At 39.3% G+C, this 18,478-nt stretch overlaps 1 protein-coding gene across 7 annotated transcripts in view; it reads right to left on the bottom strand.

The window, feature by feature from the left end:
- The window catches only part of NCOA2 (nuclear receptor coactivator 2), a 196,575-nt gene that overhangs the window by 124,364 nt on the left and 53,733 nt on the right, over window positions 1-18,478 (bottom strand). For 4 of the 7 annotated variants that reach the window (XM_068396025.1, XM_068396024.1, XM_068396029.1 and 1 more), the window contains exon 3: window positions 1,349-1,593. The exons of 2 other annotated variants lie outside the window; for them this stretch is intronic. The gene's annotated coding sequence lies outside the window, so the exon portion shown is untranslated. Of the gene's footprint in view, window positions 1-1,348; window positions 1,594-16,468; window positions 16,494-18,478 lie in introns of those variants that run through there. One more of the 7 variants, XM_068396031.1, reaches the window with a different exon arrangement.

Raw genomic sequence — 18,478 nt, forward strand, 5'->3', positions numbered from 1 at the left:
GTCAAACAAAACAACCTCAGGTTTTCTTAGAAAGCAGCACTTAAAAATATTGCTTGGTGCCTAAAGCATTTCTGCAGCCTTTCACAGAGCCATATGTAGTAGATCCCCCATGAGCAGGCTGGAAGGGGAACGTGCATTCTTACTCTGTGTACTTAATATAATATTTAGCCATTATCAAAGCTTCATAGCTTTTACTGTCTCTCTCTCTCCTGCAATAGAGAGTAACAGCTTATCTGGCAAACACATTCACTACGTTTCTAGGCGCTGAAGACATGCTCTTGGTTAATTCATAAAATCTGATCTAATGTTAGATATTTGGCATTCAAGTTAGCTAAGTTAAAACAATATTTAGCTTAACCATGCCTTGGCCAAAAAATTCTCTGTTATCTACTGATTACAACAGCACTGTAGCTAGCTATGGACATCACACTGGAAAAATACAAATCCTGAGCCTGAAGAAACGCAGATGAAATTCTGACCTCAAGCCACTCTGATAGTGGGCATTACAAACACTGTCTACTTTGTATCCAATACAATAACCAGGCACAAGAGGCATGTGCCTGTGATGAATGATGAATTTACGTGTCATTTTGGTTTCATGTACATATATTATCTGAGTTGATAGCATCAAAAAATGCTGTGCTTCTTGCACCCCAAATCATATTATGTGATACAAACATCTACACTAAAACCAATCTGCAGAGGCAAGCTCTCACAGGAGGAAATGTCACAAGTAAGTTTTAGAGAAATCTAAACTTTGCCTTTGTTTGCTTCTGTGGCACCATATACACCGCAGTTATGTCCATTATACCATTTCCACAGCACCTCTGCTTCATTCAGCGTGCAGAATTACCACTAATCAAAACAGTAATCTGTTTTACTCTTGGTATTTGGCATATGGTCTGATACCTTATTTACTGCGTGCTACTCAAATTTGTTTTGGAAGACAGAACAAGTAATTTCTTTGTGAATTCAATGGTGCAGCTGAGTGCTTCATCAACATAATGGTTAGTCCTACTGTTACTGTCACTCCTATAACTTAGAATAACTCTGTTATTCCTAACTTCTTAACTAGAGCACTGACAGCTTTAAGGTCAAAATGACTCTCCAATTCTGAAGATAACTTTGTCTCCAGATCGGCATAACTCAGACCTAATTTTTTCATAGCACTTCGCATTACATTGTGCTTTATACAGCACTTTCAAACCTCAACCCCCACTGCCTCACTCGCAGTTATCAGTGCTCAGCACTTTTCCAAACCAGATCCAAAGATCTCAAGTCATCTGCAAGTAAGCAAGACACATACAGTTAGCAAAGACATGAGAAAAGCCAATATTGAGCAACTCACCTAGCATCGCCTAGGAATTCTGCAGCACAGCCAGGAAAAGAGTCCCGTTCGCCAGGGCAGCATGCAGCTGCGCAGAGCACCAGAACGGCTTCTGCCTCCTGCAATCCCCTGCCTCGCCCGCCACGCACGTCCCGACTTCTGCTGGAAGTGAGGCAGGGGTACTACAGAGAACAGCCTTCTCCACCGCATCCACCAGATTCATTCCCAGAGAAAGTCCATCCTGTGCACAGAACGAAGCAGGGGTCCTGCAGGAAACACCAGCACGTCAGCACCTGGTTAAATACCGTTCAATTGTAAGGCTTCCTCACGAAGGGCCAAACGAAAGAGCTTTGCAAAGACAAGTTCAGTTTTGACATTCCTTAACTTGGACACTGACACACTGCAAAAATGTTTGCATTTGCCACTTCTAGAAAAAAGAAATTGAGACATCAGACCTCATACGATGGGGTCACACTGACACTACAAAAAGCAGCAGTGGGGTCGAAATCTTTAGATATGCTGTGCAGTTCTTGTGGCAAAGGACTAAACTGGTTGCAAAGGCAAAACAATTTTCTGCATGGGGACTAGCCGTAGATAATGGCTAAAAACATATTCTCAATGAACTTCTACTGAAATCAAAGAGTGTTTATGTATCTCTATAGAAAAGGGCCTTCCAGAACAAACTCCTCTGCCTGTTTTCCTCAAGCCATATCCTCTGGTCCATGTTGATTCAAGCCCTGGTCCTTCTCGGTTCCTACCTTCAGTGCCCTTGCCAAGTCTCTCCTCACTCCCACTCCCCAAAGCTTTTCATCTCTCCTGGCTCAATCGCTTCCAGGCTTGTCTGGCAGTGCCACACTCTCCCCCTTGACTCACCCTCCTTCCTCCCTCCTTCGTTCCCCAACACTTTGTCGTCTTAACTCTCACTCTCACCCCAGGTTTGTCTCCCATGTTCACAGTCTACAGTATTTTGGGGCAGGACGACGCCAGGACCCTGTGCATGCCAGTGCCCCACGGGTCTGCTTCTGTCTCTCAGCCGCTGGGGTACAAGGCATCAGTTTCATGCCCCAGCTCAGCCTCCCCTTCCAGGCCATACAGCTCTCACATGCTCAAGGCGGCATGCAAGAACCGTGATTTCTTTAAAAGCTTACAGTTTGGTTAGATCTGAGATTTTCGCAGTGCTGACAAAGGCAAACCCATGACTCCGTCGCTCTTCTTCCCCAGTGCCTGCACCAGCACTTCCCACACTGCCATCTAAATCCTAGTCTCTGCTTCAAAGCGAAGGACACAGAGCATTTCTTTTTTTAAAAAAAACCAACCAACCAAACAAACAAAAAAACCCAAAAAAACCAAAACAAAACTACATTTTTTTTTCCACACATTCTTACAGATAGCTAAATAATTTTCGCAGAAAAAAAAAATTATGCTAGAGGCAACTGCCTAGCCCCCAAAGGCTAATGTTTTGCAAAGTTATAAAAAACTCCAATCAGCATCCTATACTGGGAAGTATCAGGCAGCCTTCGTTCCTGCAATTCCTGGCACTGCCCTTTCAGCCCTTAATAGCCTAAGTGATTCAGCTCGCTGAAACAAGAACAGTGCAAATATTAACACCTGAGCCCAGTGGTCAAACTGAGGAGTAGAGGCTCTGGGTGGACAGAGCTGGAGTGAACGCCATGCAAGCCACCTTTGTCTTCACCACCAGTTTTGTTGCATGCCTATAAGCAATGTTCCAACAGCATCGTCAGATGACAGCACACAGTCCAGCTAGCGCTTCTTTGGATGCCACCATTTTCATCCTAGAGGTACCAATGCTTGCGTGAAAAGCTACAGCTGCTCACAAAATACTTCTAGGTCACAAAAACATGGAGTAAAATGGGTTAGCTTCATTCCCGATGAAGGTCACACACAGCTAACAGAGATAATTTAAGTAAATCCATTTTACTTCACATTCGCACTAAATTAGGAGCAGTCGTGTATCAGTTACAAAGAGGAAGAACTACTGCTTGTGATCATCTGCCCCTGCCGAAAGGGGAAATAACCTTCTCATATGAAACTCCAGGAGACTTTTTCTTTCCTTTTCTCTATTTAGCAGTTATTTATCTCAGCATGAAAAACAAATGCAGTACACCGTCAAGTAACACACAGAAAGAGAAAAACCTCTCAAAACAGACAACATATTCTTTTAGAGCAAAATCCGATTTACACATTATTTTTACTGAGCTCTTAATAGCAAACAGCACAACAATTTCTCAATGGCTCTTGGAAATACTTCTGTACAAACATGGTCCAGAAAAGCAGACCAAGAACAGAGATAAAGTGTCACATGCTCACGGATGGATGTAAATTATAGTATGGACTAAATGCCCGATGACATTTATTTTTCAATAAGAAATAATTATTCCCAAGGAATGACTAACTATTCCTGTGAGATCGTATTTAGTCTAGAGACACCTGATGTACCTAATTTTCAAAAAGCAGTTATTAACTATGGCAAAAAAAGTATGCGACCCACATGCACACTCCTAGAACATCCATGTTTATTCTTAAGAAAATAACCTGAGAAGCTTTAACATCAGTGTGTAAAACATAATGAAGCATTAAAAGCATATTTCTGTTTTCAAAAATTACTAATAAATAATTTGATTACATCTTGAATTCAATTTAAGTAATGAAAATCAAGCATCTAGATTATTTTAGCTAGATTATTTTTTTTAAGGCCAGAATAATTATCTGACCACTAGTTACTGTTAAGACGAAAAATATAATTAGGTTGTATGAAACTTCAGTACTTCAATGTACAATCACAGAAAACTACACGAAACTTCTTCCTTAAAAAAAGAGCAGAATTTCACGCACTATTTCATTTGGCAGAGTATAACATATTTGCTGTCAGCAAAGGACTTTTTTCAATGAAGAAAGTATTTGCATTCATACAGCATCGCCCAACCGATTAGAAGTATCAGGCACTGGTAGTCGTCTCTCAACTGTAAGCAACTGTAATACAGACCACTATATAGTGTTCCTAAAAACTCATCTGCAATCCAGCAGACCTCCAAAAATGCTATGTTTGTTTAATATAAACTAACCTAATTATTTTGGCATCAAAATCACTATTTATGGGCTAAAACACTACATCGAGTAGGAAAGCTTTAATGTAAAACAAATCATAAAACACTGATAATGGAAATGCTTGAAAAGGCTCTAGGACTGCACGTATTTGTATAAGATTTGTGAATACATAAACACTCGGTTGTATACATCAAGAAAAAGGTGAGGGTCAGTGCAGTGAACTCATCATCAAAAGGACTAAATCTTCCTTAGGACAAGTATATTCTTAAATGGCCGTAAGCCAGCTGGCTGGAGTGTATCAAACACCTTACCCAACAGCAAAGATTCATCCAAGACCATTAATTCATTGTACGGTAAGATTCCCTTTTCCTTTTTTTTTTTAAGTAGTTTTCAGCATTTTCAAAGTACAAGTTATTCCCTGAAAGCCTTCAGCAGCTTTTTGTTGCTAATACAATTATCACAAAAGCCATACTACAATGCGAACAGTGTATTTGCTATGATGAACATACTGGCACCATTTGATGAAGGATTCTTCTCTACATGGTAAAATTATTTCTGTTACTAAGTTTTTTTAGGGAAGCTGTTCTTTAAATCATCTTAAGGAACATAATTTTCTACAATGCTAGAACTTTCAATCATCAAAAACCCCAAAATCATGCTTCCCTTTTTAAGTTCAAGAAATATCTCAAAGAATTGTAATATCCTATATAACTACTGCTACACTAGCATCAACACAAAAACCACATCATGCATGATCAACACGTATAGTGTAGTTTACTCTTTTATTTCAATCTGTTCAAATAACATGACACAATGAGCTCAGTATAAAACATTATGGTTCTTATGCAAATAAACAGACTCCCACATTAGGGTTACTGCTCCACAATACATTGCAGGCAGCTGCTCATAGCTTGTCCTCACACTGAAAGTAAATTAAAATGGAATAGCAACCTTATACCTGTATTCCATTGATTTTATTGACTTAGGGCATATTATAAACAAAAAAATAAAAGAAATCTGAGTTACCAATATGGACAACAGCACCTACAACTTCCCACTGCTGTGGCACAGCATCCTTAATTTTGTGGCTCATTGTCATACGAAAAGAAGCCCATGCCTTGGAAGCCAAGTCTGACAGAAGAAGCACCCACAACATCAACCCGCTACTGCTAACCCCATCCCCACCACCATCGTGATTTCAAGGAAATTTAGCTTCAGTTAAATATTTTTAAGGTCAAATGCCTCTTCCATTCTTTACCTAGCATCTAGGGAAACACTACGTGCAAAGTGAGTCAAAGTATCATAGCCTTATGGACATCAACTCATGTCCCCCACTGACTTAGGATCTATGGCAATTTCCAGCACCTCAAGCACTAAAGATTTCAGTTGGTCATTTCATAAGCGCTTATTTTAAACAAATATTTAAGCTCACCTCACTTCATGTACTCTACAAGAGAATTTACTTTTTTAGTCTATGAATGACAGTGCAAAAAATAGCTACACAGCAAATAGTAAAGGGTATATAGTAGTATGTTATCCATATGGTATCAACTAAAATACATCTACTTATAGTCTGTTAAGTTTTCAAAATAATGCAGAGTCCCAGATTTGTGAAAATCAGAAGTTATATACTTATGTGTGATTTTACTTTTTTTTTTTTAATTACATCAGAGAGTTGTAAAAGCAAAACTGAGTAACAGCACAAATATAACGACACCTTGCATAGAAAGCTAACAGAAAATCCTTAGAATAAATGTAAGTATACCTGTAGTATTCTCTGGCCACTGAACTGGCTCTTAGGACATATCTCAGAGGGAAGATGACTCCTGGCATACATTTGGCAGTATTAAGCACACTTAAAAGCAAACCTTTTCAAGTTATCCCCCTCTTATTATTGTGGCTTAGAACAGGAATACACTGTGACCATTTACTTTTTTTTGCTACAGGGTTTTATGACTATTTTTAAACTATGCTTTAGTTTTCACCTAGGTAACCTTCAGAAATTAAAAAATACATGATAAAATTCACACATTTGCCAAAGACACAAGAAAGTTCTCCACAGCACAGAGAATAAAAAACAGGAGAACTGAGAAATTTTATTTCTCCTAAACATACAAAAATGCAAGTCACACACAGGTTCCATAATAAAACAATGATCATTAAACTCTATTATACTGTTTGTGCCTAATTTGTGAGATTCTTTGAATAAAATGTCCTTTTTTACACCATCTTCCTATTCCAGTAGTGTGTTTAGCTCCAGAAATTGTAGGTTTTGAGCCTGAAACCCATGATGAGAAGGAGCAGAGAATATTTTCTAACAGATACTCTGTGAGCAAATGTGGATTTGGTCCCTTAAAGCTTGACAGCTATGATTTCACATGCTGATTTCTCCTCTACCCCCTGAGCTACATTTGTAAAATGTAATAATCTCCTTTTAGAGATCTCTTATTTGAACCCACAAATCCTTCCTCTCATGGAAATACCCCAAACACCACTGGTATTGTTCTGGACAGAAATGTTCAAAGCGTGCTGTTGCACCAGGGTGTTGAGCCAACCTAACAGCTAAATATTATGAAAAAGTTCTTGTGCTCCTGTTGCCTTTCCTTGCATTCATCCTATCCTTTAATAAACCTGTTCAGGTCACTAATCTGGCATAAAACTACTAACTTTTTTTTTTGTAGATTAGCGAACTGAATCAGTTCATCAAGGGCTGAGAGAAGTTTTACAGCCAGCAAGACAGAGGGACAACATGACAATCTGGCCAAGAATGTGGAGAAGACAACGTAGAAAAGGACTTTCATTTCCAGAAGCCACCAGTTTTTTGCCCCTACCAAATTAGCTCTATTTATCCTGCCATACCAAACCTTTTCACTCACCTGTTGACGCTGCTCCACTTTGCATAGACAGATTAACACTCACTAGCACAAAGACTAGAAATCAGGCATGTTTGCTATCAGGTGAGCACATTTGTCTAAGCTAGACATCCCCTCTGAACTGCATACCTCTGCTGCTGCAGCCTGATGACTATTGCCATCTCCTGCCTCCTTCTCCCACCAAGGGCGAAGAATCTCTGAGTAGTCCAAACAGCAGTTTCCAAACTGTAATCCATGGTTGATAGCCATGGTAAGTGGTCTATAGCTAGTCTGGCAAAACTATAGCATACACCGTCATTACAAATGCCTAAATTTCACAGGGTTATAGCAGTAGCCAGTGAGAAAATCTAGTAATGGGGAAGAGGGAACACCCTCAAAAACTTAGGGAAGCACCTAGTGATAAAAGCTTGCCTGGACTGGGTCCTTGTGCAAGAAGTGAAGAAAGTCCCAGAACAGTCAATGGCCAGAGCAAGCCCCATTCTTAATCTATGGTCTCAGTGGTACTTATCTTCAGCCAGTGTGGTTGGACACCATGAACACCACACACTTAATACACTTCAACCTGGACAGTGCAGCAGCTGTGGAAGTTTTTGTAAGTCTTTCAGCAAAGCAGGAAAAAAACCCAACAACTGTAACTTCCGTATTTTGATTCAAATTGAGCTGCCTGGTTTCTATTATTTTTAGATTTCTTGCCAAGTGTCCTTTTCTTTTTTTTCCTTCAAGCCAACTCACCAGCAATTCACTATGAAACCCGGATGAAGAAACAGCTTCTTTATCACATAATCTCCCCAAATATGAAATGGTTTTAATACTTACCTCCAGTGGCCGTTACAACACAGAAACAAAGAATTATTATATATTTATCCCATGAATTTCTGAGTCAAAAAGAACATACAGCATTTAAATACAATTATAAATTGAGATAATTCTACTCAATTTACTAAAAAAAATCAGGCAGCATATACTATGTATGTCTTTATATAGATATACACACATGTATAAATAAAATTATAAAACATAAATAATATATATATATAGTTTCTAATGCTAGCTAAAAAAACCTGCCCCCAAAATGCTACTCATTTCTTCTAAAAATCAAAACAGCTCAAATTTTACGACTAGATTTGATGGCTCACTTTTCTTTTTGATTCCAGGATCCTTCTGCAGACACCCCCAAAATGAGGAAACTGCTTTTGGTCCTACTGAACACAAATGGAATAAGCTGCATCTCTCACAGGAGAGAAAATATTTTGACTGTTTCAAGTGTTCCTGAAGTGCAAGTGGAAGCAAATGGAAAAGCTGTCGTGTCTACAGCTCAGCGCATCTGCACTCCACAGCTTTCACCAAGTTGAAGTAATGCTCTCATGCAAGGCAAGGTGCAAAGAAATTCTGACTACATATAAATTAAAGGAGGTAAAGAGAGCTTCATGCTTTGCTACGACTGTTGACTGTCTGTCATGCTCATCGCACCTCTTTGGAGTGCCCTGAACACCCCACCCCCATGCCACGTTTCCACTCTCCTCTATTTCACAGACTATTGACCCACCTCATCCGCTCCTTGAGTCACATGAGCACTACTCCTCCCTTCAGCCACGTTTTGGGAAGCTAAAGGCCTTTTATATGATTGCTACCTGTCTGGTTCCTAACCAGGCAGGCCAGTTTTACTGCTGTCTTAATGACTGCAAATGAGCTGACTGAATTTTCCAGTTTTCTGAGTAGCCACTCCACCGCGGGACGTGTGGCAACGCCAGTGCACACACCTGGCCATGGCCCTGCAGACTCACAGCTCTTGTACCACATCTGTGCCGTACCCTTGGCGTGGCGGGCACCACTGCACACGCGCAGGGCGTCTGAGCACACAAACCAATCATCTTTAGAGGCTTTTGGGGTTTTTTAATAACTGGCCAGCTGGCATGTTTAACTCTCTGTTTTTCTCCTCTCACATGTCAGCAGGACAGTCAGCCTCCCATTCCTAACAATAGCCTACAAAAGGTTTTGGTAGATCATCCTTTGGTAACACCAGGGCTTCCCACCTCACGTTGCTTCTACCTCCTCTTTCACCCCGCTTCCCATGCACCCCAAATGCTCATTCCCATCTATCTTCCTTCTGTTCAGGAGGTAGGTCTTTCAGAGTGCCAGCTTTTTGAGCTGCATGAGGAGGATGGGCAGAGAGGGAGCTGGGGATATTATGCTGGAAGGTGTTAACGGCCACCATCAAATGGTTCTTTGATCTCCAGACAATTACAGAGCTGGGTCTGCTAGCCAGATGCAAGGGGCTCCCTCTTTCCCCCCCCCCCCCACCCCGTTCCTTCCTTCTGCATCCCAGACAGAGAGAAATGCCATCAGCTGGAGTGCAAGGCCCTATAAACCAATTACAGGTTTATTTTGGATTTAAAAAGAAGAAAAGGACTATTTTGCTTTCATAGAAGGAGATGTCAGAAACATTTTGCAAACCAACAGTTTAACTCTGAAAGAGACTCTTGTTAACAACTCCTGTCTGCTTAAGAGCTGTCTGAAAATATGCAACTTGATTGCTGAAGTTTAACAACAAAGTTCTCAAAAGTTCTTATCACAATCACACATAAAAAGATAATTTTTTAAAAGCTTCAAATACTAGATGAAAAGCATATGAGATTGTTATAGTGCTTTCTACTAATTAATACTGCTTTTATTATACAAGCCAAAAAAATGAATTTTTATTTCCTAAACTGGCAGTGAACAGCCAATTCAGTAAGCTCCGTTTTTGTTTTCTGTGTCAAGGCAGTGGAAAAATCTCTTTCATTTATTATGTCTACAGAGACCAAAACTGGCTGGGTGTCAAACCGGCTTTGCAAAAGCCCAGATCCGTTCAGCCATGTGTAGATTCCATAATTCTTTACAACCTGTTATCAGTATCAACTTCACAAAAGTCGAACCTTTGGTGTCTTCCAATGAGTGTTACTGCAACCCTTTATAAAAGGGAGCAAAAAACCTGAACTGACAGTTCAACACAGAAAGAAAAAAAAAAAAACCCTCATGGCAGTGCCAAATTAAATTCTTATTAAAATCTAAGATCTCATTTATTTTTTTTGCTAGACAAACTTTGCATAAAGATATAAAAACAACATCTCCTACAACAGTGGACAAGCAAGCTGGATAACTATTTACATTTTAAGATCTCTGATTGCTCCAAGCCCCACTGCGTGCACCTATGCTACTTAAAAGTGCCGGTTTCATCACCTCAGTTATGATTGCAGGGTAGCCAGAACTCGTGATGGGTACAGACAGGGCAAGGCCTTAAGCTGAAAGGGTGCTGACGGCAACCTGAGATAGAAAAATGAACTTTTCTTTAGAAGGATGGGGCTTTCAGGAAGGAAGAAAACTACCAGGGTGGAGTGATTGACTTGCTTTTAACTACAACGAGGATCGATTCCTAGATGGCTTTGATGAACTGATTAAAATGTGTTGCCTTTTTAAAAAGGTACTTCTCACATCGAATCAGGTGCACACTATGTTACATCCAGGGAAAAATAATAAACTTCAATTTTCGGTAAACACACCCAACATCACATTCTTACATTTTTTATAGCAGAAGTTTATGAATAACAGCACCCACAACACTTTTTCATCTCAGACTTTAAAACTGAAAGAACTGATCAATCATTTCATTCAACTGAAATATTCCTCCTACGCTAAGACTGCTCTGTATGTCTATACTGACAGCATTTGCTTGAATTGTCCCTTTTTTTGCAATGGATTCCACTGCATTCTTTGAAATAAAAAGAACTGCAAGCTAACTCACAAATGTTCCCACATTATAAAGTACTGCAAATAACTTTTACTGTTAAAACAAGTAATTCTTGTGAAACATTTGGTACACTTCACGTAAGCTAAAAGTCTAGTGTCCTCATTCAGTACTAGGTTTGCAATGCATCTGACTTGCATCTGACTTAACAACACCCTTCCATGAGAGTTACGTATCTTTATCAATACAGACGAACATGCAAACACGCACGTGATTTTCTTCAAAGGTTAATAAAATCTGCAGGGTCTTCACGTCTCCTGAAAGTACATGTGATTTTTATCACCACCGCATAAACGGTCCTCTTTAATACTCCTCTCCTCACCATGCAGTCTGCAGATCACAGGAGTGCAGAGATTCTGAACTGAGTTTTATTTGCACAAAAGCGCAGGGAATGTTCCACAGCACCATTTCTCACACGGAGAGGGAGTGAATCTGCACTCCTCACACACAGATTTGCCACAATTTAAACTTCAGCCATAACTGAACACAACATATGAACTTCACACCATTTTAGGAGTACAACCTACAAATGTGGCTCATCTGCTTTTCAGAAATTTGCTCCAAAACATTAAAACTCTCCTAATCTTTGTCCCTCGCTTGAAGCAAAACAGCTTTGTGTTGCCTCTAAAAACAGGGAGGGAGTAGTGGGGGATGGGAAGGGGAAAGAATAAGAGGATAAGTGGGAGTGAGAACTGATACACCATATTGGCATTAATTTATAAAAAGACCAGTGAATCGTATTCTTAGACTATGGCTTTCCTAACAAAGTCAGGCACGTTCTCAATTATCAAATAAAAAAGGTCATCCTGTATTTTTTATTTTGTACATGCACACGCAAAGGAAAAAAGGAAAAGTTTTGTTTCATCTGTAACCAAAACCATCGTTTTGCAGTCAACACTTTTAATGAAATACAGGCCAAAGGATTAGTCAGAGCAGATTCATGGAAAAACAAAGGAAATCTGTATGCAAATACAAGCCTACCATGTAACTAAACCCAAGAATGAATCCTGCTCGAGTACCTCTGAATACTGCCCGACAAGACTCCATGCAACTACTTCCACTCACCCCAGCTCCAGAGCTATTACCAGCAACTTTAGTAGCCACTGCCCTGAAGAAGACAAATGATACTAATATCATCATTAAAGCACTAACTTTAGTATTCTAAATAACAAATGTGTCAGAAATATAGTCCATATGAGTTGTGGATCAAAGTCTTAAGAAGATTCTGTTCATTTTTTTTTAGGGAAGGAGCAGACAGGGACCTGGTGGGGAAGGCTACAGGGGAAGCTATAGGGGAGGCTATAGGGAAGGCTGCTTCAGAGCTATCGCCCAGCTGGGAAGACAAGTTATTTGAAAGCTACGGTGTTAAAAACAAGCAAAGAAAGTCAACTGATTGTGCTTGTCACAGGCAAACTTGGCTGTTGTGATAAGCCAGAGGCTGGCTGACGGACGGGCACGAGCACGGAGCATCACCGACGCAGTATCGCAGCCCTGGCCCCAGAGAGGTGGAAGCAGCAACCCAATGCTTCCCATGGCTTAACATCAGGCCAGTCTCAGCTGGGGTTTTGCGTGAGTAAACATGACTCTAGGAGTTTTTCTCAGAGGGTTATTTTTAAATACCTGACCATATGAGCTTCCTTGGAATAGGAAAAAAGGGGAGGCAAAACTAAACAGTCATTACATATATGTTTAAATATAACATTAAAAAAACCACAAGATATTTAAACTGACTAGAAATGTTCACTTTCACTTTAATTTTAAAGTTGGCAATGGACTTGGACCAAAAAAAAGGTTATATTCTGACCAAGATGCAGCAGTGTGGAGTTTCTAAAAGCAGCCTTTAAAACAGTTCAGAAGAGGGGAAAAAAAACCTTGCTCAAAATCTCTCACTTAGAAAAGTAGCAATTTGGGTTTGAGTCCTTATTGAGAGATGTGCTTAGGTCACAGAGCTAGAAGAGAAAGCTCAAGTAGGAAAGGCAACAGTAGTAAGTGCACAACGGGAGTGTGTGGCTGTACAGAGTTCAGGTAACAGCAGCAAAAACAACAAATAAGGTCCAGAGGTTTGACCCTGAATTTTCTCAATACTACTTTCCCTGCAAGAAGCATGTGCACTAATGCCAAAAAGGCACCTGTAAGTCTTTATCTACTTCTGTTTCAAAATACAAACATAAAACCATCTAGGTCTATGTAAATCGTTTCGAAAGATGCAGTGCGTTGCTCAGACAACACATGGTCACAAGCATCAAGCCTTACACCAAGGGAAAAGGCTGAGAACCAGAAAGAAAACACCTCTAAATGGCACATTTTGGGAATACTAATACTGTTTGACTGCTGGGAATCTAACAACTGTATTTTTCCAGCAGTACGTGTTAATATATTAGAATCAAATTCCATAACACTACCTAAAATTACAAAGCAAACAACTGCTTCAAAGCAGGCTTTCAGTATATAAGAACCATACTTTTCTCTATAAACAAAAGTATCTGTATATCAATTAATCTCAAACCAGCTGTCCCTTTCTGTTTACTTGGGATTTTTTTTGCCTGTCACTATAAATAATGTATGCAAAAATTTGCATAGCTCTGCCATAGTGCTGGTTAATTATCCATTTGCTGAAGTTCTTCTGAGCAAAATGATTTTATTTGTCAAACAAAATTGTCTTTTTAATAGAGTGTTTTGACAACGGAACACTAAAATTTGACAATGGAACAGCAAAATTTAAATATTAAAATTACATTATATGATATCAACATATGACAGCATCAGCCACTGAAAGAACAGCACTTCTTCCAGTGTGCACATTACCTTTCACAGTTATTATAATTGCTTACTCCCTTATCTTCTCTTGGCTTTCTAACTTTGGACTTCTATATCATTAGAAGAAACTGATCTTTTGGTTTCAAGAAAAAAAGACAGTCACCTCGTGTCTCAGAGTGGAAAACACAGAGATGCTAAGCCTTCTTTCGAGTAATAACCCCCTAACAAAAAAAAACCTGAATCAACTCCCCCGTCTCCCAAACCCACCAACAGAAGAAAAACACCAGAAAGTCCCAACCCCAAGTGCTACTGGATAATACTTGCAGGTTTGCTCATTTTAATGCTTGGATATTCAATATATTTTAATTTACTACATGTACAACTGGATTTCTGGAACTGCAGAGCTTCCCTTCACATAGCAGAGCACAAAAAATATCCTGTGCTGTCTGTCCGAGACTGGTTTCCTCTCTGCTACATATACACCATATATTTCAGATGATCTGATAACTCATTTCTGGCTGTGCACAAGTACTGCAGCTAATTAAGTTTTTGGTTGTTTATTAGAGGGGGAAGGAAGAGGTACATCAACTTTTAACTAAACTCTGTGACACTGTATGAATCTTTCCTACAGTGGCCATTCTTAAATGTTCAGTTCAGTTCCCAAGTAGCAATTTTCCATCTGAGCTTATAGGATTTCTCTCAAAGCACACAACGTTTAAAAAAAAAAAAAAAAAGGAACATTTTTAAAAAAAAAAAAAAACAACAAAAAATAAAACAACAAAAAAAGCAAAACAAAACAAAAAAGAGCATAAGCATTCACACCACAGGTACCATGTGTGCACTAATCATCCACAGAGATCATATTTGCAATACCCCTACAGGTCCTAGTTGTGTCCCAGAACGCTTCATCTCAGGCAATGCATTTTGAGTTCCCTCACTGCAAAGAGCTGACAAAAGGCAATGAACTGAGACTGACAAGGGAACGAAATGAAACATTCAATATTTACAAGAGAAGATCTGGAGTTCCAACCATAAATTAGCTTTCTTCAGAGTTGTATCGCTTGGTATTTATAACCATTTACAAGATAATAGTTAATTTGGCGTGAGTGCAACTGACTGTCTGCAGGAGACTAAAGTCATTAAAACCATCTGCAGACAGAAAGTGGAAGTAACTGATCTTAGGGCTACTTCTTTCTGCTATTACCTTGTATCTTGAAGAGACACTGCTTCTTTTCCATCCATATAAAACGTTTCTGCATTCAACAGAGTTAAGTTACAAAGCCATGAAAGGAAAAAACACGAAAAAACCCTCACAAAATCCCTTAGCACCATCAAAACCAGGTTTCACGTGACAATGAGGGTTATCATCTTACTCACTTTGTTTCTATGTTAATGTACCCAAAAAAACCCCAAACAAATAGAGCACAGGAATAAAAAAAAATCAAGCTCTTGAGTTAGGACCTAACTTAGCTTGCCTGAGTAAATCAGTGTCCTCACATGGATGAATTATAATGTATTTAACCACACACATGTCCTTTTCCAACTGTGCTGCCCTCTGTACTTCACTACAATATTCAATGTTTTGTCTTACTTTCACTGCCCATTGCATGACTACACACACCATTAATTGCATTATTCAGAAGTGTTCAGTGTCGAGTATTATTTTCACAACAGAACTATGTTCAACAGTAAGCTGACCTGCTTCACTTACAGCATCATTTGCGTTTAGGACCAGCATTATGCATGCTTCCAGCATGAGAAACAAGCAGTACATAAATGTAGGTGGTTATTATGGGAACTTAGGCCTTTATTTTCCAAAGTACTTAGGAAATATATTTATTTAAATATTCAAAGCACATCATCTCCTGACTCAAAGTACAGCTTCTCCTTGAGAAGACCGAGTGCTCAGCATTTTTGCAAATCAGCCCAAAGCTGAACACATACAAGCAAGATGCATATTTAGTGCCGATCTTCTAAAAAGCTGAGTGACACACAAGCATCACACAGGAAGCGGGTGGCAGAGCCCAGGGCAGAATTCAGTCCCTTACAGCTGCCTTGGTCAGAAGACTATTTTCTGACTGCAACCCTTGACCTGTTCCATTTTCTCCTACCAGTAAGACAACCACCCAACAGCACCCCTATGAAGAATGGGTCTATCATATGTCTTAAATACAACAGGGGTACCGTAGTAAAATTGTATGCGGTGACACAGCTGAGGCCTGTGGCATGATGCATAATGCAGCCAGGGAATTGAGCTACGCTTGAAGAAATAACCTGAATTTTGGCATTTCTAACTTCTGTGCCAGAGCTTTTGACCCCTTAGGATTCTGTCAGTATTTTTGGTATGTCATTTCTTGAGTTTTGGAAAAAACAACAGCAACCACAACAAATCACCACTTGGTATCATGACTGCAAGCATGATGAAGACAGGGTGAGCGAATACCTCGCAGTCCCAGAACACATCTCCAGCTCCTTGAGCTCACAGGGCAAGCAAAAGCAAGCAAGACAGCCACCTTCTAATATAGGTTCATTTCACAGATATTATGAAGAGCAGAAAGAAAGACAGTAAGTCTCTAATCTTTGTTTTCATTCCTCAATAAGACTATTTTCTGAAACTACATGCTCCCCTGCCTTCTCTTTAGCACAGCATGCAGTACCTACTGCATGGTCTGCTGGGTGCAACACCTCTCCAGCTGCTCGACCCAGCTTGGTTCTCTCTCTCGCTTCTCAGCCCCAGACCCACTCGCCGGCCTCCTGGCCAAGCATCACATCTCCATCTGGGACAAGAAATGTAAAAGAAAGAGCGCAGAGCTAGTCCATGCAGATAACGCATTTATTTCGTGAAAGAAGCTGAGCAAAGCGCAAGTATACTTGTGAAGGACAACATCTTCTGATGTTTCATCTGCTGACATCAAAGTATCTTAAAGCTTATACCCTGGCCAACTTTGCTTGTTTTTTCATTAGGACAGAAAAAATGCATTACAAAATGTGTCTTTTCCTAAAAAAAAAAAAAAAAAACAAACCCCCAAAAATATCTAAATCTTCACTCCAAAGCATACAGTCTACAGAACTGCCAAGAAAAAGGACACAAAGACAGTTTTAACCAGTCTCATTCATAAAAACAGCTAGAAATTTTCCACTGAAAAATACAGAACAAGTATTTATTAATTCAGCTTTAGGTAGACACTTACCACAAAAACTTGGTAAAGATAGAAGCAACTGAAAATCAGATTTCATACTTATATGGAGATCTGTCAGCATAAATTAGAGATATTATACTAACAGCTTGGCTTAAAATATTACCTTCTCCAACTCTTTGCCCCTTTTATGTGGGCTGTCAGCTTTACAGGCCACAATTTTTTATGCATTGGGTTTTATTTTTATATATATATGTTTCTACATGTTTATATATTTTGTATATAAATAGATTTCTATGTTTTATAGATATACAAAAGACTACAGTCAAAATTTTATTTAAATATTAATAAATCAGACTTTGTGGAGGAGGGATAGGGAAGACAATGGTTTATAATTTAAGTAAATGAAGTGTGAAAGAATAGAGCATCCATTTTGGAAAAACGGGCATTTGATGAGAAACTTCTCAACTAAATGTGAAACATTAAAAATACACTGAAAGGCAACCCGGGTTCTTTGGCATCGTATTTGTTGCTGACCTGTTCATTTATGGACTACTAGCACAAGTTTGAATACAAATGTAATGTATAAATTACACAGCCCTATTTCAAGATGTCTGTGAACTAAAAATAATAAACTAATTCAAGTCTCTTATGAAGAGCCAGATGTTTATCATGCTGGGGAACTGGGGATTTTATATGATGGTATTTCCCACCTTCCCTTTTGGGTTCTCTTAGGAGGAGACTCACGCTATCAACATGTGTAGTAAGGAAATACCTGATCACTTTACAGAGCACAGATTAGTGAACCAGAAGATCTATTGTGATCTGACAATCTTACTACGGGCAATAAAACTAAATTAATTTTAATTAATCTTTGAAGTGGTGCTTCTCTTCATAGAAAACCATCTGATCTTGATTAAAAATTGCTGTGAAATCCACTCCCGTATATGGCAACGTAATATTCTGCCGTTGTTATCCTTCCTATAAAAACTTGCATCTTCAGTTTTCAATTAGATTTATCTAGCCTTCCTGCCCCTGGATCTGCTTATAGATTTGTTTGCTTAACTTACAGGCCTGCTATTGCAGAACTGTTCATTGTGTAGGAACACAGAGGCAGATGAAGGTCATCTCTTCCAACTTTAGCCTTGTCTTTTGAAAGGGAAGCACACACAGGTTTCTCAGCTCTTTCAGCTCTTTTCTGATTCTTTAATCAAAAGATCTGACTTGGAGCAGTTCCAATTTATGAATCCAACTTGTGGGTGACAGCAAACTAAATAATTGCCAGAGCTTAATACAGAAATTATACAACAACCTGACTACTGCAATACATCTTTGCTCTGCTCTATGCTTTCTGTTTACACAACCACATTTGTATTAGACCTTTTCACCAGGATTATCTGGGAACTCCTGGATTCAGCTGATGATTCACCATCACCCTTCCAACAGCCGCCTTTGTTATTTTGTTTCTGGATGTCAGACTCCATGTTTGACTATTCAAATGTACATGTTGTTAGCTTACTACCACTTGTCAAGT

The sequence above is a fragment of the Nyctibius grandis genome, chromosome 3 (genome assembly GCF_013368605.1).
Source record: "Nyctibius grandis isolate bNycGra1 chromosome 3, bNycGra1.pri, whole genome shotgun sequence".
NCBI lineage: Eukaryota > Metazoa > Chordata > Aves > Nyctibiiformes > Nyctibiidae > Nyctibius > Nyctibius grandis.